The sequence below is a fragment of the Oncorhynchus tshawytscha genome, linkage group LG16 (genome assembly GCF_018296145.1).
Source record: "Oncorhynchus tshawytscha isolate Ot180627B linkage group LG16, Otsh_v2.0, whole genome shotgun sequence".
Taxonomy (NCBI): domain Eukaryota; kingdom Metazoa; phylum Chordata; class Actinopteri; order Salmoniformes; family Salmonidae; genus Oncorhynchus; species Oncorhynchus tshawytscha.
The window spans coordinates 39,555,182-39,567,725 of record NC_056444.1 but is presented as its reverse complement, the minus strand read 5'-3'; the positions used below and the strand labels follow the sequence as shown (position 1 = coordinate 39,567,725).

Here is a 12,544-nt window from a genome sequence, read left to right as displayed (position 1 = left end):
TGTTTAGGAGGTAGTGGAGGACGCATTGAAGGCTATAGTCTGCTGGGTCTTTACCTAGAATCATCTGCTCTAGCTGGAGGGCCCGCCGACAGATCAGAGTAAAGCCAAACTGCACAGAAAGACACACACACAGTCAATTCATTGTTAAAAAATATACATTACACAACCAACCCCCCCCACACACACACACACACACACACACACACACACACACACACACACCGAAGCCATACTGCAGAGAAAGACACAGTCAATACACTATTCATGTATATGGCAATTGCGGAGACTCAGATTTTCACTTCAAATCAAATCAAATTTTATTTGTCACATACACATGGTTAGCAGATGTTAATGCGAGTGTAGCGAAATGCTTGTGCTTCTAGTTCCGACAATGCAGTAATAACGAGCAAGTAATCTAACTAACAATTCCAAAAAAAACTACTGTCATACACAGTGTAAGGGGATAAAGAATATGTACATAAGGATATATGAATGAGTGATGGTACAGAGCAGCATAGGCAAGATACAGTAGATGATATCGAGTACAGTATATACATATGAGATAAGTATGTAAACCAAGTGGCATAGTTAAAGTGGCTAGTGATACATGTATTACATAAGGATGCAGTCGATGATATAGAGTACAGTATCAACGTATGCATATGAGATGAACAATGTAGGGTAAGTAACATTATATAAGGTAGCATTGTTTAAAGTGGCTAGTGATATATTTACATCATTTCCCATCAATTCCCATGATTAAAGTGGCTGGAGTAGAGTCAGTGTCATTGACAGTGTGTTGGCAGTAGCCACTCAATGTTAGTGGTGGCTGTTTAACAGACTGATGTAAAATGTATGTCAAAAAAAAAAAATTATTGCAAAGTTAAACCATACAACTGTATCCACAACGACTACTTTGAACAATTTCCACTACATTTTAAGTGAAAAAACCGAGTCTCAGTATCACTCTGTACAGGATCGGTGTCCCTAAACCGGGACAAGAAAACATTGTATACAACAACCAACTTTCAAATCAAATCAAATGTTATTGGTCACATACACATGGTTAGCAGATGTTAATGTGAGTGTAGCAAAATGCTTATCCTTCTAGTTCCGACAGTGCAGTAATATCTAACAAGTAATCTAACAATTCCACAACAACTACCTAATACACACAAATCTAAAGGGATGGAATAAGAATATGTACATAAATATATGGATGAGCGACGACCCGAGCGGCATAGGCAAAATGCAATAAATGGTATAAGATACAGTATATACATATGAGAATAATAATGTAAGATATGTGGCATTATTAAAGTGGCATTATTTAAAGTGAATAGTGATCCATATATTAAAGTGGCCAATGATTTGAGTTTGTATGTAGGCAGCAGCCTCTCTGTGTTAGTGATGACCTTGAGATAGAAGCATTTTCAGGTGCTGTAGGTGTCCTGGAGGGCAGGTAGTTTGCTGCGTTGTGCAGGCCGCTTCACCCTCTGGAGAGCCTTACGGTTGAGGGTGGTGCAGTTGCCGTACCAGGCGGTGATACAGCCCGACAGGATTCTCTCAATTGTGCATCTGTAATAGGTTGTCCTGACAACCTGTCTTAGGTGACAAGCCACATTTCTTCAGCCTCCTGAGTTTGAAGAGGCGCCGTTGTGCCTTCTTCACCACGCTGTATGTGTGGGTGAACCATTTCAGTTTGTCTGTGATGTGTACACCGAGGAAATTTCCACCTTCTCCAGTACTGTCCCGTCGATGTGGTTAAGGGGGTGCTCCGTCTGCTGTTTTCTGAAGTCCACGATCATCTGCTTCGTTTTGTTTACGTTGAGTGAGACACACTCAGAGTGCCCTCACCTCCTCCCTGTAGGCTGTCTCGTCGTTGTTGGTAATCAAGCCCACTACTGTTGTGTAGTCTGCAAACTTGATGATTGAGTTGGAGGCGTGCATGGCCATGCAGTCATGTGTGAACAGGGAGTACAGGAGGGAGCTAAGCACGCACCCTTGTGGGGCCCCAGTGTTGAGGATCAGAGAAGTGGAGATGTTGTTTCCTACCTTCACCACCTGGGGGCGGCCCGGAGCGGGGTTGAGACCCAGTGCCTGAAGCTTAATGATAATCTTGGAGGGTACTATGGTGTTGAATGCTGAGCTGTAGTCAATGAACAGCATTGTTACATAGGTATTCCTCTTGTCCAGATGGGATAGGGCAGTGTGCAGTGTGATGGCGATTGCATCGTCTGTTGACCTGTTGGTGTGGTTTGCAAACTGAAGTGGGTCTAGGGTGGCAGGTAAGGTGGAGGTGATATGATCTTTGACTAGTCTCTCAAGGCACTTCATGATGACAGAAGTGAGTGCTACAGGGTGATAGTTATTCAGTTCAGTTATCTTTGCCTTCTTGGGTACAGGAACAATGGTGGCCATCCTGGAGCATGTGGGGACAGCAGACTGGGATAGGGAGTGATTGAATATGTCCGTAAATACACCAGCCAACTGGTCTGCACATGCTCTGAGTACGCGGCAAGGGATACCGTCTGGATCAGCAGCCTTGCGAAGATTAACACGTTTAAATGTCTTACTTACGTTGGCCACGGGGGAAAGGGGGGCCCACAGTCCTTTGTAAGCAGGCCGCGTCAGTGGCACTGTATTATCCTCAAAGTGGGCAAAGAAGGTGTTTAGTTTGTCTGGAAGCAAGACACCGGTGTTCATGATGTGGCCAGTTTTCTTTTTGTAGTCCGTAATGTAACACGTCTCGTGTCTGAGCCATTGAATTGCAACTCCACTTTGTCCCTATACCGAGATTTAGCTTGTTTAATTGCCTTTGCGGAGGGAAACACTGTTTATATTCTGCCATATTCCCAGTCATCTTTCCATGGTTAAATGCGGTGGTTCGCGCTTTCAGTTTTGCGGGAATGCCGCCATCTATCCACGGTTTCTGGTTAGGGTAGATTTTAATAGTCACAGTGGGTACAACATCTCCAATGTACTTCCTTATAAACTCCCTCACCAAGTCAGCATATAAATTAATGTTATTCTCTAAGGCTGCCCGGAACATTTCCCAGTCCGCATAATCAAAACAATCTTGAAGTGTTACTTCCGATTGGTCAGACCAGCATTGAATGGTTCTAGTCATGGGTACGTCCTGTTTGAGTTTCTGCCTATAGGACGGTAGGAGAAAATGGAGTCGTGGTCAGATTTTCCAAAGGGAGGGCGGGGGAAGGCCTTGCATGCATCGCTGAAGTTATAGCAGTGGTCCAGTGTATTGCTCGCTTGAGTGCTGCAATCAATATGCTGATATAAGTTAGGTAGCCTTGTTCTGAAATTTGCTTTGTTAAAATCCCCAGCTACAATAAATGCAGCCTCAGGATATATGGTTTCCAGTTTACATAGAGTCCAGTGAAGTTCCTTGAGGGCCATCATGGTATCTGCTTGAGGGGGGACATACACAGCTGTGACATAAACCAACAAGAATTCTCTTGGGAGATTATATGGTCAGCATTTGATTGTAAGGAATTCTAAGTCAGGTGAACAGAAGGACTGTATATTGTTATGATTACACCATGAGTCGTTAATAATGAAGCATACACCCCCGCCCTTCTTCCCAGAGAGATGTTTATTTCTGTCGGCGCGACGCATGAAGAAACACAGTGGCTGTACTGACTCTGACAACATGAAACAGAGAATGTTACAATCTCTGATGTCTCTCTGGAAGGCAACCCATGCCCTAATTTCATCCACCTTGTTGACTGGACATTGGTGAGTAATATACTCGGAAGCAGTAGGTGGTGTGCACGCCTTTGAAGTCTGACCAGGAGGCCGCTCCGTCTACCTCTTCTGCGGCAACGTTGTTTTGGGTCGGCCTCTGGGATTAGATCCAAATTCCTGGGTGGTGGTCCGAACAAAGGATCCGCTTCAGGAAAGTCGTAATCCTGGTCGTAATCCTGGTAAATTGACGTCGCTCTTATATCCGATAGTTCTTCCCGGCTGTATGTAATAACACTTAAGATTTTCTGGGCTAACAATGAAAGAAATAATAAAATAAATAAAAAGGACTCGAAGCGAGTCGACCATCTCTGTCGGTGCCATCTTGCTGAACAACTTTCCGGGACATAGACATATCTGATATGCGCTTAAATTATATTCTTGTTAATCTAACTGCACTGTTTAATTTACAGTAGCTATTACAGGAAAAAAATAACATGCTTTGAGGATAGTGCACAACAACAAAACACTTATCACAGCAACTGGTTTGATACATTCACCTAGGTAAATGATGTACTTACATTCAGTAATCTTGCTCTGATTTGTCATCCTGAGGGTCCCAGAAATAAAATGTAACATAGTTTGTTTGATAAAATACATTTTTATATTAAAATGTAGGACCTGGGTTCTACAGTTTGATCCCACCGCTGTCTCTGGCTCCACACCCCCAACCCTTGGCCATCTACATGTGTGAAAGTTGGTGTATTTTCTGTAGGGAAGCTAATGATCCATCATGTATGACATTCCGGGGAGTGTGTAAACTTAAATGTTTTATTACCATAGCATTTTTGTATGTTCTCTATAGTTATGTACTTGAACATGTATAAATTGACCAATTTGGCACATTGGGGCAAACTCCTGGCAGACTTAATGCAAAATATTGTGTAGTGAGCTAATTCTTCACTGGATCAGTCTGAAACTTTACATACACACTGCTGCCATCATGTGGATAAAATCTAAACTACACCTAGTATCCTATGTTAATGTATGGCATTTCTCTTGCATTTAAAGATGATGGGGAAAAAATAAATAATAGAAAATGCAAGTTTTTTGGTTTGTATTATCTTTTACCAGATCTATTATGTTATATTCTCATACATTAATTTCACATTCCCACAAACTTCAAAGTGTTTCCTTTCAAATGGTAGCAAGGATATGCACATGCTTTAGGTCCTGAGCTACAGGCAGTTAGATTTGGGTATGTCATTTTAGGTGAAAATTGAAAGAATGGTCCGTTCCAGGAATTTCCCAAACACATTACCCACCCACACACACTAAAGCCATACTGCAGAAAGAGAGCGGCACAGTGCTCTCATGTGTCCTCACCATATGGCCTTTCTGGCGGGCAGTTTTTTGGCAAATCCTCACAGACCTCTCCTCAGTTTGTTGGCTTGCTCATACCTGTTAACAGATGACGTGTAAGAAATAATGCTTTGTGATTGACAATACAGCATGCAGAGATGACAAATTCACTTGAAACCAACCCACACACCAGGGTTTCTATTAGCCAGTTATTGTCAGATTTTGTCCCAAAAAACATATGAAAAGCCAATAAATAAAATGTGTAGTTGGCCAAATTGTCCAGGGATGCCCTGCTGCTGATGAGAAGTAGAAAGCGAGAGAGGAGCCTTGGCCTAGGCTACTGTTGATCGTGAACATGGAGGCCTTTCACATTTTAGTAAAACGAAAGTTAGAGAGTATGTCTATAAGTGATTTGGCTGTAAGAGTTTAAAAAATGTATTGGTTGCCTCGGTGCTGCACATTCATTCACCTTACACCTTACACTAAAACCATGATTTGGTCAAACAGTAAAGTACACTATCCTCATGATCCCTGTAATAAAAGTGTCTGCCTGCCAACCCCTGTACCTGTTTCGCTGGGGCCTGCTGCTGTGTCAAGTGAGCCACTCTCTCTCTCTCTACTTTCCCGGGGAAAGAAAAGTGTTCTGATTGTATAGCATTTGAATATCTAATTGCTGGGAAAACACAGCTATCCTGTTAGATACATGGAGAGAGGATGTTCTCAGGTTTCTGTAGTTATACTTTGTATTGTTCAACCTCCATTTTGAGCTCAATAGCAACTATTTTACAAACAAGATATTTAATATTGATTTGAGTGCATACTGTAGGCCTAATCAAAAAATATATCATCATTAGATCATTAAAATAAATATATATATTAAATGTACTATTAGATTAATACATGGCTACTATGAGTGCGTATTATCTTTAGAGTTAGTGATCTAGCTAATGTGTTTTGAGTTCACTTCCTCATGTGGTGAATTAGCCCCAAATAATTGTGCTGATGATATTAGTGCACATAAAGAGGTAGGCAAGTTCATCTCCATTGAACAACAAAAATCTGAAAATTCAGGAGCCATAGTTTAACCGTAAAATATAACAACAATAGCATAATTATCCACCCAAAATGCATGACAATCACTGGACTGCGGTGCACATTTTGCACACAAAAATACTTTTAATCACCACATAAAAGTATGAAACAACGTATTTCTTCAATACCACGTCTGTAGTCTATTACACTTTTTAAGAAAGCACTGTGAATGAAATCAGGGCGACCTAATCAGGGGTTGGTGCCACCAACTGAAAAAAGTAGTGGCACCAGTGCCACCAGGGGGAAATGTTCACCTGGAGCCCTGCTACAAGGGAAATGTCCTCCATATCGACAACTTTTAATATTGTACTGGACAAAGATGAGAAGAATATTGGCAAGGCCAAATGCAGGCTACTGTGCAACTCGCTATTCAAGGTAGGATGCACTTTTAGAACTCAATTTATTGGAACTTAATTGATTTATTGTATTTATAAACATTTGTTTCATCAATATTATTATTGTATATGTCATTGTTGTTATTATAGACCTATTTATTAATCTAAACCAGTTCTTTAAATATGCAAAACGGGTTTTGTGAAGGTTTAAACCAGTTCGCAAGTGGTTTCTTTCATTCTGTTGAGCCATTTTCTTTGGCCAAATTAAGTTCCAGCTGTAATGTTGTGTTTTCTGCAATATAATATTCTTGTTTTTTCCCTATAAACAGTGCCTTGACTTACTTTTTATATTACCCTAATAAAGTGTCGAAACTTTTGTGAAGGTTTGGTGTGGTGTGGCTATTAGCCTATTACACTGCAGGCCTATGACATGAAAACAGTGCACACCAGCATGCTCCAACTGACTCTGACAGTTGAACTTGAGGGGAGGAAGAATGCTTTAGGCCTACCAGAGTTACTCCTATACTTTAAAATATATATATCCTACTAGAAAATGTACGAATTAGCATTCTTCTGTATGCCTATATCTGGATAGCAGACACAAGAGCCATATCTTTTTAAAATATTAATATCATACAGTGGACACCTAAGCCTAAAGGCCTATGCAATGCCCTGGTGCATTTAGTGCGCAAATCTCTGACAGCTGAACCGTGAGGTGGACATTTATTGTTTTCGGGAAAGTAAAAACCAGTAAAGGCTATAAAGTTGAGCATATGCTCCATAACGAAACACAAGGAATAGTGTTTTTGTAATTAGTTCTAGCCATGTTTTAAGGACACGTAAATGTGCCTTATTTGACCAATATCCCTCGTTTATTGACGGAACTGAGCTGCGTGGATGGATGGCCTAATGGGTTATGCACCCAATGCATTTGGATGCCCCGTCAACTGAACACACATACACACAAACACACATTAAATACACACCAACACTCAGTGTGTCGTCGAAGCCATGCAACTAATGCTATAACATACATTTACAGTGCATTTGGAAAGTATTCAGACCCCTTCCCTTTTTCCACATTTCGTTATGTTACAGCCTTGTTCTAAAATTTATTAAATACATGTTTTCCCTCCTCAATCTACACAAAATAACCCATAATGACATAGCAAAAACAGGTTTAGATTTTTTTGCAAATGTGTTTTTAAATTTTTTTTATTTAAGAAATACCGTATGTACATAAGTATTCAGACCCTTTACTCAGTACTTTGTTGAAGCACCTTTGGCTGTGATTACAGCCTTGGATCTTCTTGGGTATGACGCTACAAGCTTGGCACACGTGTATTTGGGAAATAATGGAAAATTAAATGTATTCTACAAGAACCAATATCAGGCCCTAAAAACACAATGCTATAGAACAAAGCACCTATAAATTGGCCCACATGGAAAACTAAATGCATAGAACCCGTAAATTATTTGGTAACAGGAAATACATTTATTTCCATGACAGAATTAAAAAGCAATTTTGGACTGATATTTTCAATACATGCAAACTTAAAAGTTACATATCACAAAATTTTGATTTGAAATATTTTGGACAATCAGTGCAACCTTGAGGTAATCTTATTTGAGTCAGAAAAGGATGTTCATCTGATAGCAAAGATACACAAAACCTTGCAGAGAGCGTATTGGAACGAAGACTTAAAAATAACTGATGTTAGCACAAGATGGAGGGAATGTTGGAGCACAACTAATGAAATTACATTTCAAGAAAATGTACGCTTAATCCACTATAAATTAATATATAGAATGTAGTATACAAGAGACAAAATTCAAAAATTCTACAGCACAACGGCATGTCTTAAGTGTCAAACTAGCAATGACTCAATAATCCATGCTTTCTGGGAATGCTATCAAGTCCAAAAGTTATGGGTGGACCTAGAAAGTTGTCTGTCAGAAGTATTACAATGTATTACAAAATACTTTTAATCCGTCTGTCTGCATATTTGAAGACATGGCATATGGGGGTGTAGTGATATACCCAATGGGCTGGATGATTCTCTTCTCATCACTCATCTTGAAAAAACTTATAATAACAACGTAGAAATCAATCAATCGGTCATCATTAACACAATGGAAAAATCAAATGATCTATGATTTAAATATTGAGTTGGCATGGGCGACTGAGAAAAATAAAAGGTACAACGCGGCAATGGAAAAATCAAAAATCAAAATCAATGGAAAAATCAAAATCAATGGAAAAATCAAATGATTTATGATTTAAATATTGAGTTGGCATGGGCGACCGAGAAAAATAAAAGGTACAACGCGGCAATCAATAATGCAGGCACTAGGGATGGGGGTGTGAGCATGCTGGTCTGGGCAGAGGATATGTAGTCATTGTTTGTGTGTGTATGTTTTTATTTGGTGTGTGTGTGTGTGTGTGGGGGGGGTGTATGTACATTACTCAAGGTGATTTGGCCTTTTTCAAACACTGAACTTAACAGTAATTTTGATCCAGATATGCATATTGTCCAAACAGATCATCAAGGTGGACGGATTATTTTAAAAATGTTGTTGGACAATAAACAGATATGGCTTATTAACCTATACGGCCCAAATAATGACGGCCCAAAATATACACTACCGTTCAAAATGTTGGGGTCACTTAGAAATGTCCTTGTTTTTGAAAGAAAAGCACATTTTCTGGCCATTAAAATAACATCAAATTGATCAGAAATACAGTGTAGACATTATTCATGTTGTAAATGACTATTGTAGCTGGAAACGGCTGATGTTTTATGGAATATCTACATGGGCGTACAGAGGCCCATTATCAGCAACCATCACTCCTGTGTTCCAATGGCAAGTTGTGTTAGCTAATCCAAGTTAATCATTTTAAAAGGCTAATTGATCATTAGAAAACCCAATTTTTCCAAATTTTTGCTATTATGTTTTTGCAATTATGTTAGCAAAGCTCTTATTTTGAAACCGTTGTGTTCCTATGCACCCCTATTGGCCATTGAAAGGGATATCAACCAGATTCCTTTTTCTACGAAAGAGAGGTTGAACAGGCGGGGTCCAGATTTTGAAGCTCTTTCACAACATCAGCTGACTGGATTTGGGAGAAGGAGAAATGGGGAAAGCTTGGGCGAGTTGCTGTGGGGGGTGCAGTGCTGTTGACCGGGGTAGGGGTAGCCAGGTGGAAAGCATGGCCAGCCGTAGAAAAATGCTTATTGAAATTCTCAATTATAGTGGATTTATCGGTGGTGACAGTGTTTCCTATCCTCAGTGCAGTGGGCAGCTGGGAGGAGGTGTTCTTATTCTCCATGGAATTTACAGTGTCCCAGAACTTTTTTGAGTTTGTGTTGCAGGAAAAATTGCCATACATGTCCAATGCTTTTCGACCTGTCCCCAAATTAATTTAGTTGATATGATAAACTGCGTGTCCTGACTGCGTCTGGTGTGGCTGGACAAAATCAACATGCGTGCAATGGCACACGTGAGCGGTCTGGTCAGCATGTAACAACGCAACAGCTATCGAAAGTATTCCAGGAGAATTTAGAAAGAAAAACACAATCCAAGTACAAAAGAGCATAGAAAGCATGCATGTATATATGAAAATGTTTTATATGAGTATACACAGTACTGTAAGTACAGTACTTACTTAAACATGTGCGGGGAAGTAGGATAAAGTAGAATAAGTGGACATCTAGAGATTGTTACGGTTTCATAAAGATACGCCTTAATAGACTTGAGATTTAAAGGTTAATGTCAAGCCCTGCATGTTTTTTTTTTCAAAAGTCTCATGGAATGTAGACCTATATTGAACACCACACACTGGCTACTAATGTAGGTTAAATGACAGAACAGCTATTTCCATGTTAAAATGTTATGGGATAGGCCTCTGGAGTGGTACAGCGGTCTAAGGCATTGCAATCGCAGTGCTAGAGGCATCACTACAGATCAGGGTTTGATCCCAGGCTGTGTCGCAGCAGGCCATGACCGGGAGACCCATGAGGCAGCACACGATTGGCCCAGCGTCGTCCGGGTAAGGGGAGGGTTTGGCCGGCTGGGATGTTCTGTAAGGTGTTTCCTCCGACACATTGGTGCGGCTGGCTTCAGGGTTAAGTGTTCAGTGTGGCTTGGTGGGACGTGTTTTGGAGGACGCATGGTTTTCGATCTTCGCCTCTCCTGAGTCCGTACAGGAGTTGCAGCAATGGGACAAGACTTTAACTACCAATTGGGGGAATTAAAAAAAAAAAAAAGTACACCCCAAATCTTTTTATGGGATGCATTTTCCCCATTGTTTTTGATGGTAGGTGACTCTGGTAGGCCTACATTATGATCAAATAGCCACAGTAACCTACATGGCCACTTAAAACTGTAATTTAAAGCGGGTACAACCTCAGTGTTCACAGTAAACGGGGGCTGGACATTGCACAGAATTTTCACAATGTCCAAGTTTGCGTTTCGCAGACGTGAAAAGAAGAGCTGGTTGAGGAGGCCAACCAGCTCTTCTTATGTGGGGGAAAATGAAGGAGAATGCAACCTACAGTATCAATTTATAATCTTACTCTGCAAAATGCAGGGTTAACAGATTTAATTAAACAACAGAACTGTTGCTTGTTCTGTCTGTTTGCCGTCTTGCTTACTCCTACGGTCGTTTTCATACGTGACAATGGCCATAGGAGTTGGCAAGACCACACAAACAGATCAGTGGGGTATACTAAATAACGGGGTTGAGGCGATAGAGATCTCTGAGATCAACTCGGGATACCTGGTCATATGAAAGTGGCTCACCTTTTAGCGAGGTAATCTTCTGCCGAAGTCGTTGCCTCTCCTTGTTCGGCGGTGCTCGGCGTTCGACGTCACCGGTCTTCTAGCCATCATTGATCCATTTTTCATTTTCCATTGGTTTTGTCTTGTCTTCCCACACACCTGTTTTCAATCCCATTCATTACCTGTTGTGTATTTAACCCTCTGTTTTATTGTCAGTGTTGTTTTTTTTGTTGTGTTGGTGCGCGACGGGTCCTCGTACCCATGTTTGTTTATGTCTGTACTTTTAGTGTTATGGAGCATGTTCCGTGGACATTTATTAAAAGACTCCATTTACACTCCATTTTGACTCTCCTGCGCCTGACTTCCCTGCCACCTATACACACACACACGACACTGACAAACAAAAAGATACACAAACTAGCCTACCTAGAGAAAGGGGAAGTAATCATGCCGTTCTTGTTTCTTTATTCAGCTCTGATGATGGGGATTCATTTTTTGCAGTCTTCTTTGGAGATTATTTTAACCTCCTTTGCATATGGAATACAGTACCGAATTAACGTATGAAGTTAAGACAATAGAAAATATTACATTTGTCAACACTTATAAACAGACATTTTATTTGAACAACATAGCTCCTGCTAAGTGGCCCAGGCTCTGCTATTAAAATGACCTTAAGAGAAGTGGCTTGATATGTTTTTATCAGGAATTGGGCTTTATATGACCTGAAAATAGATGTATATGACCTGATAAATACATTTTCCTTTGTCAATCTTCTTTTTAGGCCTCTCCTGCTCTGTGTTGTTTGAGAGCATTCCTTTAAACTAAAGGAGAGAAGTGCTCACTGGATGAAGACATAAGGAGGCTTTTCGTTCGGAAGAAATACAGTTTCTTTTAAAGGGATACTTATTAAACCCACTTGAACTATTTGGGAGAAAGCAATGCCATGAGTTTTTCATTCATTTTGGATTTAAAAAAAAAAGTAATAATATGACCAGTGCATTCACTTTTTTCCACATTTTGTTGTTACAGCCTTGTTCTAAAGTTGATTCAATACATTTTCTCCTCATCAATCTACACACAATTCTCCATAGTGACAAAGTGAAAACAGGTTTTTAGACATTTTGCAAATGTATTAAAAATAAAACCAGAAAAGTATTCACACTCTTTGCTATGAGACTTGAAATTGGGGTCAGGTGCATCCAGTATCCATTGACCATCCTTGAGATGTTTGTACAACTTGATTGGAGTCAACCTGTGGTAGATTCAATTGATTG

The 12,544-nt window shown here is 40.2% G+C and overlaps 1 long non-coding RNA gene across 1 annotated transcript; it reads right to left on the bottom strand.

Annotated features, from left to right (window-relative positions):
* Positions 1–11,335, bottom strand: LOC112216566. The gene is made up of 3 exons (XR_002948339.2): positions 11,292–11,335; positions 5,086–5,160; positions 1–109 (listed from the first exon to the last, which is right to left on the bottom strand). It is a non-coding gene; the product is annotated as an uncharacterized LOC112216566 (long non-coding RNA).
* Positions 11,336–12,544: the final 1,209 nt, after the last annotated feature.